Here is an 18,960-nt window from a genome sequence, read left to right on the forward strand (position 1 = left end):
AAGAAAGTAGCCCTAGAATACAGTCTTGGGAGAAATAAGAGATTGCAGTGAGGCAGGTAATTCATCTAACAGGGCAAAGGCCCCATCCATGCTTTCCTATCCTGTGAGTATCTTGTCCGGGTCTTCTAATAAACATTTCACAGTGGGTTTGGGTACTACCCTAAGGACTTTCTACATCTTTTAATATCAACTAATTCCAATGGTGCAAATAGTCTATTCCTCACTCTCACTACATGACAACAATACCTCCTCTAGTCAAATACTAAGATGGTAAAACCTGCTCATACCCACCATACTCACTCTACTGCCAAGTGATTTTCAATTTTTTGGAAACTGTAATACTCTATTACTTACTATTATAAACACCAATAAAGGAATATTGGTTTTTAAAAGATGGACAAGGAGAAGCTTACGGTTATTAAAAGCATTGTACAATTACCCAAATGCAATGAAACCCAATATATTCCCCTATTCATTTTTAATGCTCTTAATGATATTCTGATTTGTGTGAAGTTATTTACATAAATTAGGAGTATATGTGTTCTATTCCCATCTAAATTATAAACTCACTGAGGGCATGATCATCTGTATATTTTTAAGATACTTAGATGGCTGAGCGTAAAGAGTGAAGGCTGTGGACTCAGAAAGATCTGAGTTTGAACCCTGTCTCAGATATTTTCTAGTCAAAAAGTAACGGAGTCTGGATTGACCTTGAGCAAGTCAACTAATTTCTCAGTCTCATTTTCTTCATCTATACAATGAGAATAATAACAACACTGGTCTACACACTAGGAATACCTAGATGCAATAAACAGTCCTTGCTTTCAAAGAGGGTGTAATCTAACAGAAAATCCAAGAAAAATAAACAAATAACAAGCACAAAATTAAGGGATTCTGGACTGTCAAAATGAATTTTAAAGCCCAAAAGTTATCTTTGCCCCTTATAATCTTGAGCAAACAACTTCCTATCTCTCAGTTTCTTCATTTGTAAAATAAGATGACTGCACAATAAAATCACAATGGTACTTTCCAGGCTCTAAAGCTAATGTCCAAAACTGAACTCATTTTTTTCACTAAACCTATTTATCTTCTTTATTTCTATTAACAGCATCACTATTAGTCCAGGTATTCATTCAAATGATCCTAAAATCACCTTTGACCCTTTCCTACTCTCGTCTCCCACAATCATTCAATTGCAAAATTCCATGATTTCTGCCTCCATAGCTTTTTTCACAAGCAGTCATTTTCTTTCCATTCCCCCTTCAATCTAAGCCCCCAATTCTTTTTATTATTATTATTATAGCTTGTTATTTACAAGATAAATGCATAGGTAATTTTTCAGCACTGACAATTGCAAAACTCTTTGTTCCAACCTTTCCCTTCCTTCTTCTCACCCCCTCCCCCAGATGGCAGGTTGACTAATACATGTTAAACATGTTAAAGTATAAGTTAAATAAAATATATGTATACATGTCCAAAGAATTATTTTGCTGTACAAAAATAATCAGACTTTGAAATAGTGTACAATTAGACTGTAAAGGAAATAAAAAATGCAGGCAAACAAAAATAGAGGGATTGGGAATTCTATGTAGTGGTTTATAGTCATCTCCCAGAGTTCTTTTGCTAGGTATAGCTGGTTCAGTTCATTACTGCTCTCTATTGGAACTGATATGGTTCATGTCATTGTTGAAGAGAGCCACATCCATCAGAATTGATCATCATACAGTCCTGCTCATTTCACTCAGCATCGGTTCATGTAAGTTTCTCCAGGCCTTTATGAAATTATCCTGTTGGTCATTTCTTACAGAACAATAATATTCCATAACATTCGTATGCCACAATTTATTCAGCCATTCTCCAATTGATGGGCATCCACTCAGTTTCCAGTTTCTGGTCACTACAAAGAGAGCTACCACAAACATTCTTACACATTCAGGTCCCTTTCCCTTCTTTAAAATCTCTTTGGGATATAAGCCCAGTAGTAACACTGCTGTATCAAAGGATATACACAGTTTGATAACTTTTTGAGCATAGTCCCAAATCGTTCTCCAGGATGGCTGGATGTATTCACAATTCCACCAACAATGTATCAGTGTCCCAGTTTTCCCACATCCCCTCCAACATTCTGCATTATCTTTCCCTGTCATTCTAGCCAACCTGACAGGTGTTGTAGTGGTATCTCAGAATTGTCTTAATTTGCATTTCTGATTAATAATGACTTGGAGCATCTTTTCATATGTAAGCCTCTAATTCTTAAGAGTAATCTAAGTCTCCAAATATGTTTTCTCATTTGTATTTTATCTCCTGTCTAATGCATTATGTCTAAGTAATCTCTGCTTATGATCTCTTCTACTCAACAGGGAATCATTGGAATGCTTCCCTGTTAATAACCAGATAAAACATAAATACTTCAACGCAGACATTCAAGTAAGTTTTTCCATAGTCTTGTTCTAATCTGTCTAGCCTTAGTTCATACTATTACATATTTTATATTCCAACTACCCTGGACTATGTTTTCCTTTCATCTATGCTCAATCTGCTCTCTATTATTACAGTGGGTTCACCTATATATAAACATATCCTCTTTGCCTAAAGTTCCTCCTTCCTTTAAGATCAAATTCAAATGCAGTCTCTTCTGGGAAGCATCCTATAATTTTTAAATCACCATATGAGTGTTCTTTTAAATGTAAAAGCATTCTCTATCTTTCCCATGTTTGCATGATGCCTTTCCTGTTCCTTTTCTTCTTTCTATCTATTTTTGGACAACTCCTTCCTCCCACTAGTCTGTATAGTCATTGAACAGTTGTGTTTTGAATATCTTGACATTCCCAGAACCTGCCATAGTAATTTGCACATTGTAGGTATGTATAATAAATGGAATAATACACCCTTTTCTGAATTTATGGCTGTAATTTTCTTATTTGTAGCATTTTCTCCATAGGTTTCTAAACTTGAATGACAGGAAAACTTGAAAGCCAAATGGTCAAAAAGCAAATACCATGTGGTGGTGGTGACAGTGGTGATCTTTTTCCTCATTCTCAATTAAACAGGCAGAGAGATTCATGTTTAACTGTGTCTTACCTTCTTCCTACTGCCATGCCTTCTCATATAACTCCCTTTTGCCTTGCCTATATTAGTGACAGAGATGTCAAATTTTACACAGCACAGGAGATTACTATAAAGTGCCTAGCATAAAATGCTGACTGGAGAGAGGGAAAAAAAGAAACCTTTGCCTTTCTTAAACTCACATATGGAAAGGAGCTACAAACAATTCACTGTAAAATTAATTCTCCCTTCTGCCAACAAGAGGGTATGCCTTAGTGTAGACTGTAATAAAGCCCACTTAATGTGTAACAGCACATATTTATTCATTTTTAGAAATTTTGCTACTTTTCCACCCCCCTTTTCTCTTATAAAATCTGACCATCCTACTCAGTTTCTATTCTTATCTTTCTCTCATTTGCGTAATTTTAACACTGAAAAAGATAGTGAAGCCTAAGAATATTTTTTTTATAATTACACCCATCACAGAAACTGTCAGTTTCTAATGAAGGATAATTTCAGCTATTATAAGAAGCTTAAAAGATCATTTTCATGAATAATTCTTAATATGAATCATTAAATTCAAACAATGCCAGATTTTTTTTTTTAATTTAGGTATCTAAAAACAACATTTCCTTATAAAGATAGAATGTAGTTTCTGATATATTCAATGCCTAGAGCACTGAAAGAAACTTACACTGTAGGCAAAATTAGTAAATAGGATGTCACATAACTAGAGTGGGGGAAATGAGGAAGTACAACTGTATGTAAATGTAACTAAATTGACTATTGCCACAAATGCAGTTTCCCGTGTTCATGACTCCAAAAAAAAATTTTATTTTTCCTCAAAGCACACATGAGGTCAAAATAAGGCAATTTCTCACAAAATGAAAAGGATGATGAGATAAGTTTTAATTATACAGCCCTTGCTTTTGAAATTACTTATAAAAGGCAAGGAAAATTCTTTTACTGTCATGTTCTTGTCCTGAAGGAGAAAAGAACACGTTTAGTAATTCAAGCTGATATTTAATCAACAAGCATATCTTAAATGCATACTATCTGCCAGGTATTCTACTGAGTGCTAATGGCATAAAGAAAAGCAATAACAAGGTCCTTGCCTCAAGAGGATCCCATTCTAATAAGAAGATGATTTGTTTAAAAAAAAAAAAAAAAAAAAGATGTATCCTGTATGACTGGAAAGTAATCTCAAAAGGAAGGCGTTGGGGAGGGAAGAGAAAACACCTCCTATAGAAGAAATTATTTGAGCTGAGTGTTGAAGGAAGCCAGTCAGAAAACTGAGGAGAAAAAGAGTTTCAGCATCAACAATAGTCAATAAAAAGTTAAGGAATCAGGAGATAGAGTGTCATGTGAGAGGAACAGAAAAAAGGCCAATGTAAACATTTATTAAGAGTCTACATGTCAGGCACTGTGCTAAGGACTGGAGATATATAGAGGCAAAAGAGTCCCTGACCTCAAGAAGCTCAGTGATGGCAGGAAAAACACACACACACACACACACACACACACACACACACACAGAGCCAATACTTCTGCCAAGGATCATCAACTTATTTGTCAAGGCAGCTTTCTCCCCTTTTAAAAACCGGAACATTTTTCCACTATCACATATCTGTTATTTCTATGACTTTTCAAATATTGCTGATTGTGTTTCTGAGAACAGATATGCAAGCTTTTCTAATATCTGGCGGTATCTATCTAGGCCTAAAAACATAAAGTTATTTAAATCAGCTAAGTGTTTTCCTACTACTTACACAATGATCATTAGCTTCAAAAACCTTATTAATGATGCTTTCTTTATACCTTATGATTGCAACGCTGGTTCATCTTAGTAGGAAAAAAAAATTGGTGAATTATATTGCCTCCTCTCTATCATATGTGATATTCTTATCATTTATCCCCAAGAAATGGTTCTGTGTTTGTCATTTCATGCTAAACTGCTTTAAAATAATTTGATTAAATATGTCTGATTAGTTTCCCAAGTGTGATAACATAGACATGGTGCATATAACAATGTAACTAAAAATTCCAGCAAACCAATTCCAAATAGAGTTCCACAAACTCTGGGTAGTGCAGGGGTGTCAGGGAGAAGAAGATGACAAATATAGATTAGAGCCATTTGGATGTCAGAAAGGAGGAAGATAAATGGAAGGGGACAGGGCTACTATAATTTCAAAGTCACTTTCAATAATGCTTTTGATTCCATAATGATTCTGTGTTACTTCATAATTCATATCCCATTGTTCTCCTTAATAACAAGTTTTTAATCATATATCCAAATAGCAACAGTCAAAAATAGAACAATAATGAACTAGGACAACAAAATAACATGTTGAGTAATGAGTAATTCAATATCAAATATAAAAAAGAAAAGTCTCTCTTCTACTTTTGTTAAATTACCATTTAGTCTTTAAATGTTTACATTAAAAATCCCTACATGGAAGGAACAACTCCAGCAAAATATTCAAATATCATGAAGTATTCAGCATATAGTTCTCATTTAAGATTTAAAAAAGAAAAAATAAAAGGTAAAAAGCCATATGATACTGATGAAGTTGACTTTATCCTGAATCTAAACACAAACTAATAGTTTCAACTAAAACTTCTAAGATAGTAAAAGAGAGAAAAATTAGGAAATTATCTCTCAACTATAATGTATATAAATGCAAAGGATTAAAATGTTGCTGTTTAACTGAACAACTTCTTATTACTAAGAAACATCAGAACTAGACTTTATTCCAAAATGTTAAAATGGGTGTCTAAAGACTAATTTCATGGCTTTTCTATGGGGTTTTTTGGGTGTGGCATAAATAGTAAATCACTGAATAAACTACGATGAGAAAATTTTACAAGGCAATGATGATAACAATGATAATAACTTATATTTGTACCTCATTTACCAATTACAAAGCATTTTATCTCATCAGATATCCATAACCACATAAAGAAGGCAAAGCAGGCATCATTATCTTACTGTTCAAGATGAAGAAACTAAACATAAAAGGTTAACTCACAGTCACATAGAAAATACAGGATTGAATTGAAACTCAAATACAATTCAGATAATTAAGTTTAGTGCTCTTTCTACAATGCTACTGAGACCAATCCTAAGTCGTTGGTGTTAGAATATTGTTAAGGCAGTGTGGTTCTCTGCATACTTTCATCCTTTTAGAAAAGATCCCTTTCATTCAGGGATCTTCTGCATACCTTTTCTACCGTTTTCTTTTATCCCTGAAGCTATCTAGAAACACCCAGTAGGCGAGAAATACTGAAATAAATCCTTCAGCAATATGTATTAAGCTATTGAAAATTATTCCTTGGTTATAAAGTTTAAAAAGAGTCAGGACACATGTTGGCCCTTACCTAGTACACATGTTTTTGAGGCCAGAAGCAAATGAGGCACTACATGTTTTATTATTTCCCCATAAATCTCTATTAAAAAGGCTACTTATCACTCTAAAATTATGAATTGCTCCACTGTGGAAAAACAGGAACCCAAATATATCTCCCACACTAGAAGGAAAGAAGGATGAGTTGGCCAAACTTGGTATGCCAACATCTAAGGGACATACCTAGTTCTTTCTTCTCTTATCATGACCTAACAGCACCATATCCAAGACTTTAGTAACAGATCCAAGCGAACTTTTTGCCTCAAATCCCATTTCATTTATTGTTCTTTTTTCCCCTATCTCCCTATCCCTGAGTGTTTCTTTTTAGGCCTTAGATGAGTTAAACATGTTTTGATAAAGTTCCATTTTAAACATTTTGTACTTATTTAGTTCTTTGTGAAAAGCTCTTACTCCCTGAGGGAATTAGGTCCTTTCTACATTACATAAAAATGCTAATTATATACTATTCAAAATAAAAGGTATTGTTGAATGCAAAACAAAAAGTTTCCCAATAAGAATCTTCATCCAATTCAATTTCTCCAACTAAAATGAACTATATATGATATATATAATTGCATAGTCATCCACAATCGACAATGTCTTTATCATTATCATCCTCACTTTATCATTATCATGCTTCCTTTAGGATACTGCAGTGTAAAGTGATTATGGATTAATGTTCAAACTCAGCTTACTTCTAAACCTGCCCTTTCACTTTTATGCCCTATTATTATTTTCATATACTCTATGGTCCTGCCACACTAGACTAATGGCTTTTCACCTTTTGACTGAGATTGTATAGTTGTTCAGTCATATTTGACTCTTCATGATCTCACAGACCATGCTTTCCATAGGGTTTTACTTGCAAAAATAATGGAGCTGTTTATCATAAACAGAGGATAAGTGGTCACATAGGTACAATAGATTAATGACCCACAAAACTCAAACCCAGCCTGAGACTGGGTACAGTGCTCTATATACTTGGCTACTTAGCTGTTTCCTGTATTCTTTTACATCTTTGCTATCATGCCCACCTCTAAGCATTTCTTCAGGCTAATACCTCTATGTTTTTCCTTTTTCTCCACACCAAATTTCTAAATGTTGAATGCCATGTTTTCCAAGAAGCTTTCTCAAACTTAATGCACAAAAATGTATTCATCTTTGAAGCTCTTATGGCATCTTGCACTCATTTATGTACTGTTTCTTATCACTTATATTGATACTACGTAGTATCTATAAACTATTCATTCACAGAAGGCAAAGGCCTGATATTATAATAATGATAATAATAATAACATATATACAAGTTTGCAAATCATTTTGCTAATAAGAAGGGGAGTAGGTACTATTACTATCCCCATTTTACAGATGAGGAAATATAGAGATTAAATGCTTTTCCAAGAATCCCACTACTAAATGTCTGAGGTCATGTTTGAACTCAGATGTTTCTGGCTACAGGTCCAACACTCTATTTACTGCCATCATCCTCCTACCGATCTTGGCATCTTCCATGATCTATAACATCTTTCATAACCTAGAACAGTATTTAAACATACCTTAATACTGACTTTTATCAACATAACTAACTCATGCAATGAGAAGACTTTTCCTTCCACAGTACTGAAGTTAGTTTCATGAATTGCATTGATCAAAAAAAGAAAGAAAGAAAAATCATCTGACAACCTAAAAATGAGCTGCTTGGAATTTCCATGGAATTCATCACAAGCTGAAACTTAAAAATATTTTTATCTTGGTAGAATCTGTTATAGCTTTTATTCCATTGGCAAAGTCTTTGAGAACAAAGTTACTTCTGTATTGAAATCAGTATGATTCATTTCACTATGACTTTTGTGGAGGAATAGATAGATAGATAGATAGATAGACAGATAAATGTCATTTAAGAAATGTTTCCTGAAATGAGTTTACTTCTCTATAGTACTTTAAGGTTTATGTAGTCTTTTTTTCTACCACAGAACACTAAGTTATGCATTGTAGTCGGAATCAGAGTGAATAAACATTTATGAAGAGCCCAAGTGCTAGTCATTTGTGCTAAGGGCAGAGGGAACAGAGGGGATTAAAACAATCCCAGTCCTCAAGGAGCTCACAATCTAATCAATATTTAAAAGAAAAAAAAAATTGGAAAATGAAGGGACAAGAAAAGGAACCTAAGTACTTTCAGAAGTGGGAAATAATGTAAGGAGGTATGAAGTTAACTTCATCTTCAGAATGATGAGTTTCTAAAGATCATAAAGTCCAGGGTAAGCAGCAAGGAGAGAAATACACTGGTATAACATGTTATTGCCAACTTTGCCATTTTACAAATAAGGAAAACAAGTTTCAGAGAAACTGAGTGACCTGGAACCAAGAGACAGATCCTGATCTCTTGATTCCTGCTTTACCATATAGATCTCCATGTCAGATTAAAAAAAAATAGAAAGAAGCTAGAGAGGCAAGGGTGCTCATATTTTTTCAAGAAATAAAAATTCCATCAATAGACACACACACACACACACACACACACACACACACACACACACACACACACACACTCACACAAACACACATACATACACACACAAAGAAAATCACCTGGAAGAAAATCAATATTGTTATTACAGCTGCTGCCCATTACACTCCCCAAAGCAGCCTAAGTCAGTCTGACAAGAACTACCTCCCTACGTCACTGCCAGTTTGAGTCATGAAATTATCCTATTCCATTTGATTCTAGGCTAATCAACTCCATAAAACACACCCAATGTGGTCTCAATCTACCATGCATGCCTCAAAAAACTGGAAATCAGTCATTCTTCTTTCTATTATATTCTCTATATATAAAAGCTTAGTTCCTCTAGTCCTTTCATCCAAATACTTATCCTTAAATGAAAAGAGACCCTAAATCCTCTGTCCAAAGAGATCTATCTTCAAACTGGTATCCTAATGGAACAATGAAGCCTACTACTAAATGGTCTCCATGGCATCCCAAGCTTAACTGAGCAAAAGGGGAATTCCTTTTCCTCCTCCATCTAATATAGTCAATCTAAATTCAGGATTTCTTCAAAAGTCATTCTGCTGAAAATAAAAGAAACTTTCTCACTCTTCCTAGGCTAAATTTTGTCATATTTCTCAGCTGTTCAACCCTGATCCTCCAAATGAGAGGACATAACTGCCCACATTTAGTCAAAAGATTCAGGGATATAAAAGTTTAGTCTAAAATATATCAGGTTAACTGCCAGTTCAAAAATTCAAAATTGAAATTCAAAAGAAAGAGATTGATAAGACATTGGAGAAAGGAGAGAATAAATATTTAGATCTCTGATTTTACTACTTCAGGGAAATTCTGGTGTAAAAAAATTCCTCCACTGATGCAAATCATCAATTCATATGTTACTTATTATGCTAGAAAATTATCAGGAACACTGAGAATATTACATATCCAAAGTTATATCTATCATAAGTCAGAAGATGAATCTTAATCCATGCCTCCCTGATTCTAAAGAATGCTATTTCTACTCCACCATGGTGATATCATCTCTGTTATTTAAATAACTTACTACATAATTAATGGTACTTTCCATCCATTTTCAAAACATAATTTAGAAAAGTTTTAGTGACATAATTGGCTACATGTATTGACTACCTAAACCATTTAACTCTAAACTATTATTTGAAAATATGTAATATTTATTGAAAAATGTAAAACTTGGGCAGCTAGGTGGCGCAGTGGATAGAGCATCAGCCTTGAATTCAGGAGGACCAGGGTTCAAATCTGGCCTCAGACACTTAACACTTCCTAGCTGTGTGACCCTGGGCAAGTCACTTAATCCCAGTCTCAAAAAAAAAAAAAAAAAAAAAGAAGAAGAAAAATGTAAAACTTTAAAAAATGACTAGGGGGAAAAAAAAGTAGCATTCTTATATGATAGTGACAGAGAGGTGCAGGAGAATGGGTATTGGAAGGTCTTCCCCCTTGATGTTCCTTACACATAATAAATCATTACTCTTTGTCTTGGATGATTCTTATTCCTGGAATGCTCTCCCCTCTTTGGTTTCCTTTAGGAAAATGCCCTAATACTGCCTTTTGGGGGAAGAAGAAAAGGGGAGGGAATTTTCTAAATTGCATATTTCCCCCCACTTATTAGTATTTTATTTTTCCAATTACATAAAAATAGTTTTCAACATTTATTTTAATAAGATTTTGATTTCCAATTTTCTTCTCTCTCCTCTTCTCTCCTCAATCTCACCTAATACTGCCTTTGCAGGAACTCTTTCCTACCCCAAATGTCAGCATGTTCCTCTTCATATTACCTTGATGTAGTCGCTATATATATATTATATATACCTACATATTTACATCGTGTAAGAAGACCCGGATTCCATTTATTTATTTATTTATTTATTGGCCACTAACAGTGGCAACAACTGGAAAAAAACAGTGATTTGTGGACTGTTAAGATTTTTTTGCCATTACTCTCATATGAGTCCAAACTCAAGTCACAACCTGTAAGTCTCATAATCTTTATCTGTAAAATGGAGATAAAAATTTTTGTATTGGGGCAGCTAGGTGGCACAGTGGATAAAGCACCAGCCTTGAATTCAGGAGGACCCAAGTTCAAACCTGATCTCAGACACCTAACACTTCCTAGCTGTGTGACCCTGGGCAAGTCATTTAATCCCAGCCTCAGGGGAAAAAAAATTATATTACCTATTTCCCAAAACTACACATAGTACATAAATGTGAACTATTATAATTTTTACTCCTGGACTATCAGTAAAATCATTTTTGAGTTATTTTTCATATTGCAATGCTGAACAATTCAAATATCCTCAACCATCTCATACTACTTGTGACTAATGCTATGTATATATCAATAATGGAATGTACTGGAAAAGTATTTAATAAGCACTGTAATATGCCAACCACTATGTTAAGCACTGAGGACACAAAAGGAAACTAGATAGTCCTCCCAATGCTCAAGAAGCTCATATTTTCATTAAGAGACAAAACATATAAAAGAATTCAGCTTCAAGGCAGAGGGAAAAAAGTAGAATTACAGCAGATATGAACCAGTTTTAAAATCCAGAACAAAACAATTTTCTTACTGAAATTCAATTTACAGATAAAGAAACTGAGGCAAACAGGACTAAGTGACTTGCCCAAGGTAATAACTAGGAAGTGTCTGAGGACTCAGGAAGATCAATCTTCCTGACTGTAGGCCAAGAACTCTATCTATTGCTCTACCTAGCTGCTCACTAGACTTCTGGACTTCATGAAATAACAGTTATTTTAAAATTTACATAAACACATATGTAAATGAAATACTATTATGGACAAAAGCATTTGCAGTCACAAGGACTGATATAAGTAAAGATAGAAACAAAAAAATACAAGATACATTTAATTCACATAGAAGTTATCCCAGTATAGCTAAAATTAGATATAGCATGGAAGGGAAAAAGATGAAATAAACCCAAAGAATGGAGAGATAATCAAGTAATGAGTGTACTAATATATCTTATACTCCTGTAGGGTTTACTCTTGAAACAATCACATACTAAACACAAATTTCCCAAAGTAATACAACACTTTTATTTATATTCAATGTCTGTGTAAAAGATCACTGCTCAAGTGGTTTTTCTATGATGCCTTTTAATCTCAAATTATTATCAACTTTCAACACAAGTAAAACTGACTAACATATATGAATTCAGAGATATACAATGGTATTTTCACAGTATAAGAGAATGAAGCTAGTTAAATGTTTCTCCTCATTACTATGTGTAAGGGAATTGTGCCCTTTCACATTTCAAAGATTAAAAAAAAAAAAAAAGCCCTCAAAATCTCTAGTCTCTAGGGGAATATATTTTACTGGAAGAGACAAAATATAAATATCTAGGCACATACAAAATATATACAGAATACATGATAACAATTTGAAAGGGAAACACTTTGGTAACTAGGGTAGGAAAAAGTGCCTGCAAAAGGAAGTATTAGGGCTGAGTAAAGGAACCTGTAATGTTCTGGTTAGCTTTGTGGAGGTCTCAGGATCAGCTTTGGTTTCAGCAGAATAATCACTTCGAGAATAGTGAGGGATAAAGTTTTATTGTCTCCTTCAGTCTCCCAGTCTCCATCAGCCAGCCAGTAACCAGCCAGTAACCAGCCAGTAAGCAGTCTGCACATCCAAATGTAATGCTCTGCTTTCTAGAGCCCCCAAGTTGATGATAAAACATACCGTTGCTTTCTAGAGCCTCCACACTGGAATGGATTAAAATATAGTGTCCAGACTAGCTTTCTAGAGGATCTTGGGACCGGCCTGAGTCCTTGGTCTTAGTGGAGAAATGATGAAGGCAAGAGGGCCACCAAGAGGCTGGGCAAATCTCTTCTGTGGCTGAGTTAGTCCCTAGTTTATATACTCTATTACAATTAAATCAATTCACCATACTGAACTAGAATCATTATATCACTAGGGAACCATTATTAGTTGTAAGATTAAATCAATCATACTGAACTAGAGAACTATTAATCACCATGCTAAACTAGATAACCATTGTCTTATCAACTGAGTTAACACCTTGTTTTAAGAATCCTTGCTTCAAGTATATTTCTCCAGAGTTCTGGCCCATTACAGGAACCCAGGGAAACAAAGGCAGGGAGGTGAGTGGGCAGAGCATTTCAGGAATAGAGAACTTTAGGACAGATTTCAACATTCATTTCTGTAAGACTTCATGTTCCAAAATTTTCACCTTCCCTCCTTTACCTCTACCCTTCCCAAGACAGCAAGCAATTTGATATTGGTTAAACATGTGCATCCTTTTAAACATATTTCCAATATTTGTCATGTACAAGAAAAATCAGACCAAAAGAAAACAAAGAGAAAGGAAAAGTAAACAAACTAACAAAAGCAAAAATAATATGCTTCAATCTATATTCAGGCTCCAAGGTTTCTTTTTTCTGGAAGCAGATGGAATTTTTCCATCTAAAGTCTATCAGAATTGCCTTGAATCACCTCATTGCAGAAAAGAGTCCATCACAGTTTATCATCACATGATCTTATTGTTACTGTGTACAATGTATTTTTGTTTCTATTCACTTCACTTAGTTCATGTAAGTCTTTCCAAGCTTTTCTGAAATCAGGCAGCTCATCATTTCTTATAAAATATTGGATTCATTACATTCCTATATCATTTCTTGCTGTACAAAAAGAGCAGCTGCAAAAAAATTTTGCACATGTGGGTCCTTTTCCCTCTTTTATGATTTCTTTGGGATACAGGCACAATAGACACTGCTGGATCGAAAGATATGCATAATTTTGTAGCCCTGTAGGTATAGTTTCAAACTACTCTCCGAGAATGGCTGGATCAGTACACAATTCCACCAACAATGCATTAGTGGCCAAGTTTTCCAACACACCCTCCAACATTTCTCATTATCATCTTAGTCAATTAGATAGATATGAAGTCATACTACTGAGTTATCTTAATTTACATTTCTTTCATCAACACTAATGTATTTTTATGTGATTTTTAAATGGCTTTAATTTCTTTATCTGATTGTGGTATATGAAGGTTATGGAATATTATTGCTCTGTAAGAAATGACCAGCAGGAGGAATACAGAGAGGCCTGGAGAGACTTAAATCAACTGATGCTGAGTGAAATGAGCAGAACCAGAAGATCACTGTACACTTCAACAACAATACTGTATGAGGATGTATTCTGATGGAAGTGGAAATCTTCAACATAAAGAAGATCCAACTCACTTCCAGTTGATCAATGATGGACAGAGGTAGCTACACCCAGAGAAGAAACACTGGGAAGTGAATGTAAATTGTTAGCACTAATATCTGTCTGCCCAGGTTGCATGTACCTTCGGATTCTAATGTTTATTGTGCAACAAGAAAATGATATTCACACACATGTATTGTACCTAGACTATACTGTAACACATGTAAAATGTATGGGATTGCCTGTCATCAGGGGGAGGGAATAGAGGGAGGGGGGGTAATTTGGAAAAATGAATACAAAAATAAAAAAAATTAAAAAAAAAATATTTCTTTATCTGAAAACTGTTATGTCTTTTAACCATTTATCAATTGACGAGTGACTCATATTTGACTCAGTTCTTACCATATACTTTAGAAATGAAGCTTTTATCAGAAAAATTGGCTGTAAAAATTGATTCCTATCTTTCTGTTTCCCTTCCAATGTTGGCTGCATTGTTTTTCTTTGTGCAAAAACTTTTTAATTTAATGTAATCAAAATGATCCATTTTGTATTTCATAATGTTCTTTAGTCTCCCCTTCTCCACAGATCTTGCTCTCCTAATCTGCTTATAGGATCACCCTTTATGTCTAAATCAGAAACCACTTAGACTTTATATGTGTACAGGGTATTCGTCTATGCCTAGCTTCTGCCATAGTATTTTTCCAAGTTTTATCCCAGGAGCTGGAGTCTTTGAGTTTATCAAAGAGTAGATTATTATGTTCATTGATTATTGTATCTTATATGTCTAACTTATTCCACTGATCTACTATTCTATTTCTTAATCAGTACCAAAGAGTTTTGATCACTACTACTTTGCAATATAGTTTTAGGTCTGGTAAGGAGAAGCCATCTTTGTACTTTTTTCATTATTTCCCTTTACCATTTTGCTCTTCAGATGAATTTTGTTATTTTTTTCTATCTCCATAAAGTAATTTTTTGGCAGTTTGATTGACTTGGCACCAAATAAGTACATTAATTTAGGAAGAATACTACAGATATAACCTGAAAGAAACTAGGAATTCAAAGAAAAGGAGGTAAACAAGAAGTACATTTCCAGAAGAGGGGACAAACATTTAAATGCAAGGGATAAAATATGTAGTATCACATACAGGGAATAACTAGCAAGCCAACTAGAGTGAAACAAATAGGAGATAAAGGAGAATAACATGAAATAACATGAAGGGAGACAAGTCTTTAAATGTGGGGTTGTGAATCTCATATTTTATCTAAGAAGAGAGATCCAGTAAGGATATTTCAGTAGAGGAATATTATAACTATATTTATATTTTAATAATATTAACTTATGAATTTATGAGAGACAACTGCAGAGGAAAGAAACTAAAAGCAAGGAAACTAAATAGGAGGTTGCTGTTGTTCAAATGAAAGGAGATAAGGCTCTGAACTGCTTAAAGTATGTCACTTAAGTAGAAATAACAAGTGCTGGTAAATGAATGGGGAGTGATAGAGAAGGTAGAACCAAGGATGGCTCCAAGGCTAGCATAATATAAGGAATAATTAATAAGCACATTTGAAAATTCAAATTTTCAGAAATTTTCAGAAAATCTGCAATTTAACCTTCTTGACTTTAGTCATACTTTTCCTCCTTGACTTTAGTACTTTTTCTCTCACTGGTATACCTTCCCTTTTTCTGGTCATCAACCAAATCCTAGATTCAGCTTCTGTTATCCCTCTTCCATGAAGTTTTCTCAGGTCTTATTAATCTTGCTCATCTAGGAACATTTATTATTTTTTTGGTTACACATGTAAATTTATTTTTTACACTTTTTAACATATTTCCTTATGAATGAGAATGAGAATGAATCAGAAAATCAGAACAAAAGGGAAAAACCACAAGAGAAAAATAAAATAAGAAAAAAAAATGAAGTTTGTATGGTTTATGAAAGTAATGGAATATTATTATTCTATAAAAAATGATGAACAGGCTGATTTTAGATTTACACAAACTGATATGAAGCAAAACAAGCAGAGCCAGGAATACACTGTGCACAACGTGCAAAGTAAGATTGTGGGATGATCAAATCTCTAGGCTTGGTTCTTCTCAGCAGTTCAGTGATCAAAAGCAATCCTAACAGACTTTAGATGGAAAACACTATGTACATCCAGTGAGAGAACTATAGAGACTGAATGTAAATCACCATTATCTCCTCACTGCCTACTCTAATTTGTTTAATTCCTTTTTCTTTTCTTATTACTAAAGCTAACATATCTAAGACAGTATTGAATAATAGTGGTGATAAGGATTATCCTTATTTCATCCCTGAAGCATTAGGAATGCTTCTAGTTTGTTTCCATTATATATAATGCTTCCTGATGATCTTATTGAGAATGCTTCTAGCATCTCCCCATTACAAATGCTTGTCAATGGTTTTAGATAGGTGATGCTTATCATTTTAAGGAAAACTCCATTTATTCCTATGCTGTCTAGTGTTTTTCATAGGAATGGGTGCTATATTTTATCAAAAGCTTTTTTTTTTTTTTTTGGCAACTATTGAGATTATCATACGATTTCTGTTAGTTTATTCTGTTAGTTTAAGATGGTCGTTTATGCCAATAGTTTTCCTTATATTGAACCATCCCTGCATTCCTGGTATAAATCTCACTTGCAATGCATTATCTTGCTGACAAATTGTTATAATCTTTTTGCTAATATTTTATTTAAATTTTTTTCATCAATATTCATTAGGGAGATTGGTCTGTAACTTTGTTTGTTTGTTTTGATCCTTCCTAATTTAGGTATTAGCCACCATATTTGTGTCATAGGAGGAATTTGGCAGGATTCCTTTTTTGCCTATTTTTCCAAATAGTTGATATACTATTAAAATTAATTATTCTTTAAATGTTTGAAAGAATTCACTTGTAAATCCATCCAGTTCTGATGATTTTTTCTTGGTTCATTGATGGCTTGTTCAAATTTTTTTTTCTAAAATGAGGTTATTTCAAAGATCCCAACTTTTGGGATAAGAATTCATTATTTGACAAAAACTGCTGGGAAAATTGGAAATTAGTAAATAAATTAGAGGAACACAGGATAGTTTACCTCTCAGACTTGTGGAGGAGAAAGGAATTTGTGACCAAAGGAGAACCAGAGATTATTATTGATCACAAAATAGAAAATTTTGATTACACCAAATTAAAAAGCTTTTGCACAAACAAAACTAATACAAACAAGATTAGAAGGGAAATAACAAATTGGGAAAACATTTTTACAGTTAAAGGTTCTGATAAAGGCCTCATCTTTAAAATATACAGAGAATTGACTGTAATTTATAAGAAATCAAGCCATTCTCCAATTGATAAATGGTCAAAGGATATGAACAGACAATTTTCAGATGATGAAATTAAAACTATTTCCGCTCATATGAAAGAATGTTCCAAATCACTATTGATCAGAGAAATGCAAATTAAGACAACTCTGAGATACCACTACACACCTGTCAGATTGGCTAAGATGACAGGAACAAATAATGATGAATGTTAGAGGGGATGTGGGATTTAATCCTATAACAAATAATGGTTTCCTGGTGATGTAATGATTGGTGTATACTCAGTGGGCAGCATATAAGCAAGAAGCTCTCAAGGAAGTCTTCGGGAGATTCAGAGTCAGGATTCAGTCAAGGAGATTCACAAATTGTGCAGAACGAAGAAAGACAGAGAAGTGGTGGCAAGCTATCCTGTGGAGAACACTGAAACCAAGATCCGGAAGGCCTCCAGAAAACTAGCTGAGCTCCAAGTGAAGGAGATAAGATTTGGAAAGAGACAGTAAAGGATTTGGACTCCTGGCTGCATTTGGAATTATTGAACTGAAATGAAACTAAGGCTGCCTCCAGAAGCTCCCCAAGAAATCTGCTCCCAGAGAATGATTATACATTTAGAGAAGAGAACACTACATGTTAAAACATTCTTTATAGAAAGTCATATTCCTTTTGTATACATTTACTATTTTTACCAGGAAAAAAATATGTTTGAGTTATCTTAGATTCCAATGGCAGCTAAGCAGTTCAGCAGGTAAGAGTTGTAGGCCTGGAGATGGAAAGACTTGGGTACAAATTCGGCCTGAGACACTCACTAGCCATGTGATCCTAGACAAATCACTTAACCTCTGGCTGCCTCTGTTCCCTCAACTGGAAGATGGAGATAATAGTATCTACCTTGCACAGCTATTGTAAGGATCAGATATTTGTGAAGTGTTTATCATATGGTAGGTGCCACAGAAATAATAACTTTTGCTACTCATAATAAATTCAAATTCAAGACTCCCTTTCTTGATGATTTTTTTTTGAGAAACACCTAATAAAAATCATCATGGTTAACTTAGGACGAAAAATAGAAGTAAAAAATTTTTCTTTCTGCTCTCTGTGAGTTTGGATTTGTGTCTACCATATTTTCTGGTTTTGGAATATGAGTATTGATAATCAGTTGCCTTTTCATCATCATTTTCCTAGGTTTTTTCATTTTTAAATTCTTCAGTTATGTTAATATCTCATACTAGTTAATTATCTCAGAAAATGAATATCCCTCTCTGATTAACAGAATTTAAGAGCTAGAAATCCTTATAAGGTAAAAAGCCCACATTTTACAAGACAGAAACATGAAGTTTATAGGATTAAGTGAATTTTCTAAGATTAACAATGAGGCAGGCTAGGTCTAAAATTAACCAATCCAATGGTCTTATTACATCAATAACATCTTGTAAGAACTTCTAAAAGCAATTTTCATGAAATTAATTTGCCCAA

The 18,960-nt window shown here is 34.0% G+C and overlaps 1 protein-coding gene across 4 annotated transcripts in view; it reads right to left on the minus strand.

Annotated features, from left to right (window-relative positions):
* SNX29 (sorting nexin 29) overlaps positions 1-18,960 on the minus strand; it is a 653,362-nt gene that overhangs the window by 419,258 nt on the left and 215,144 nt on the right. The window lies entirely within an intron of this gene.

This window comes from Sminthopsis crassicaudata, chromosome 1 (assembly GCF_048593235.1).
Source record: "Sminthopsis crassicaudata isolate SCR6 chromosome 1, ASM4859323v1, whole genome shotgun sequence".
NCBI classification, from domain to species: domain Eukaryota; kingdom Metazoa; phylum Chordata; class Mammalia; order Dasyuromorphia; family Dasyuridae; genus Sminthopsis; species Sminthopsis crassicaudata.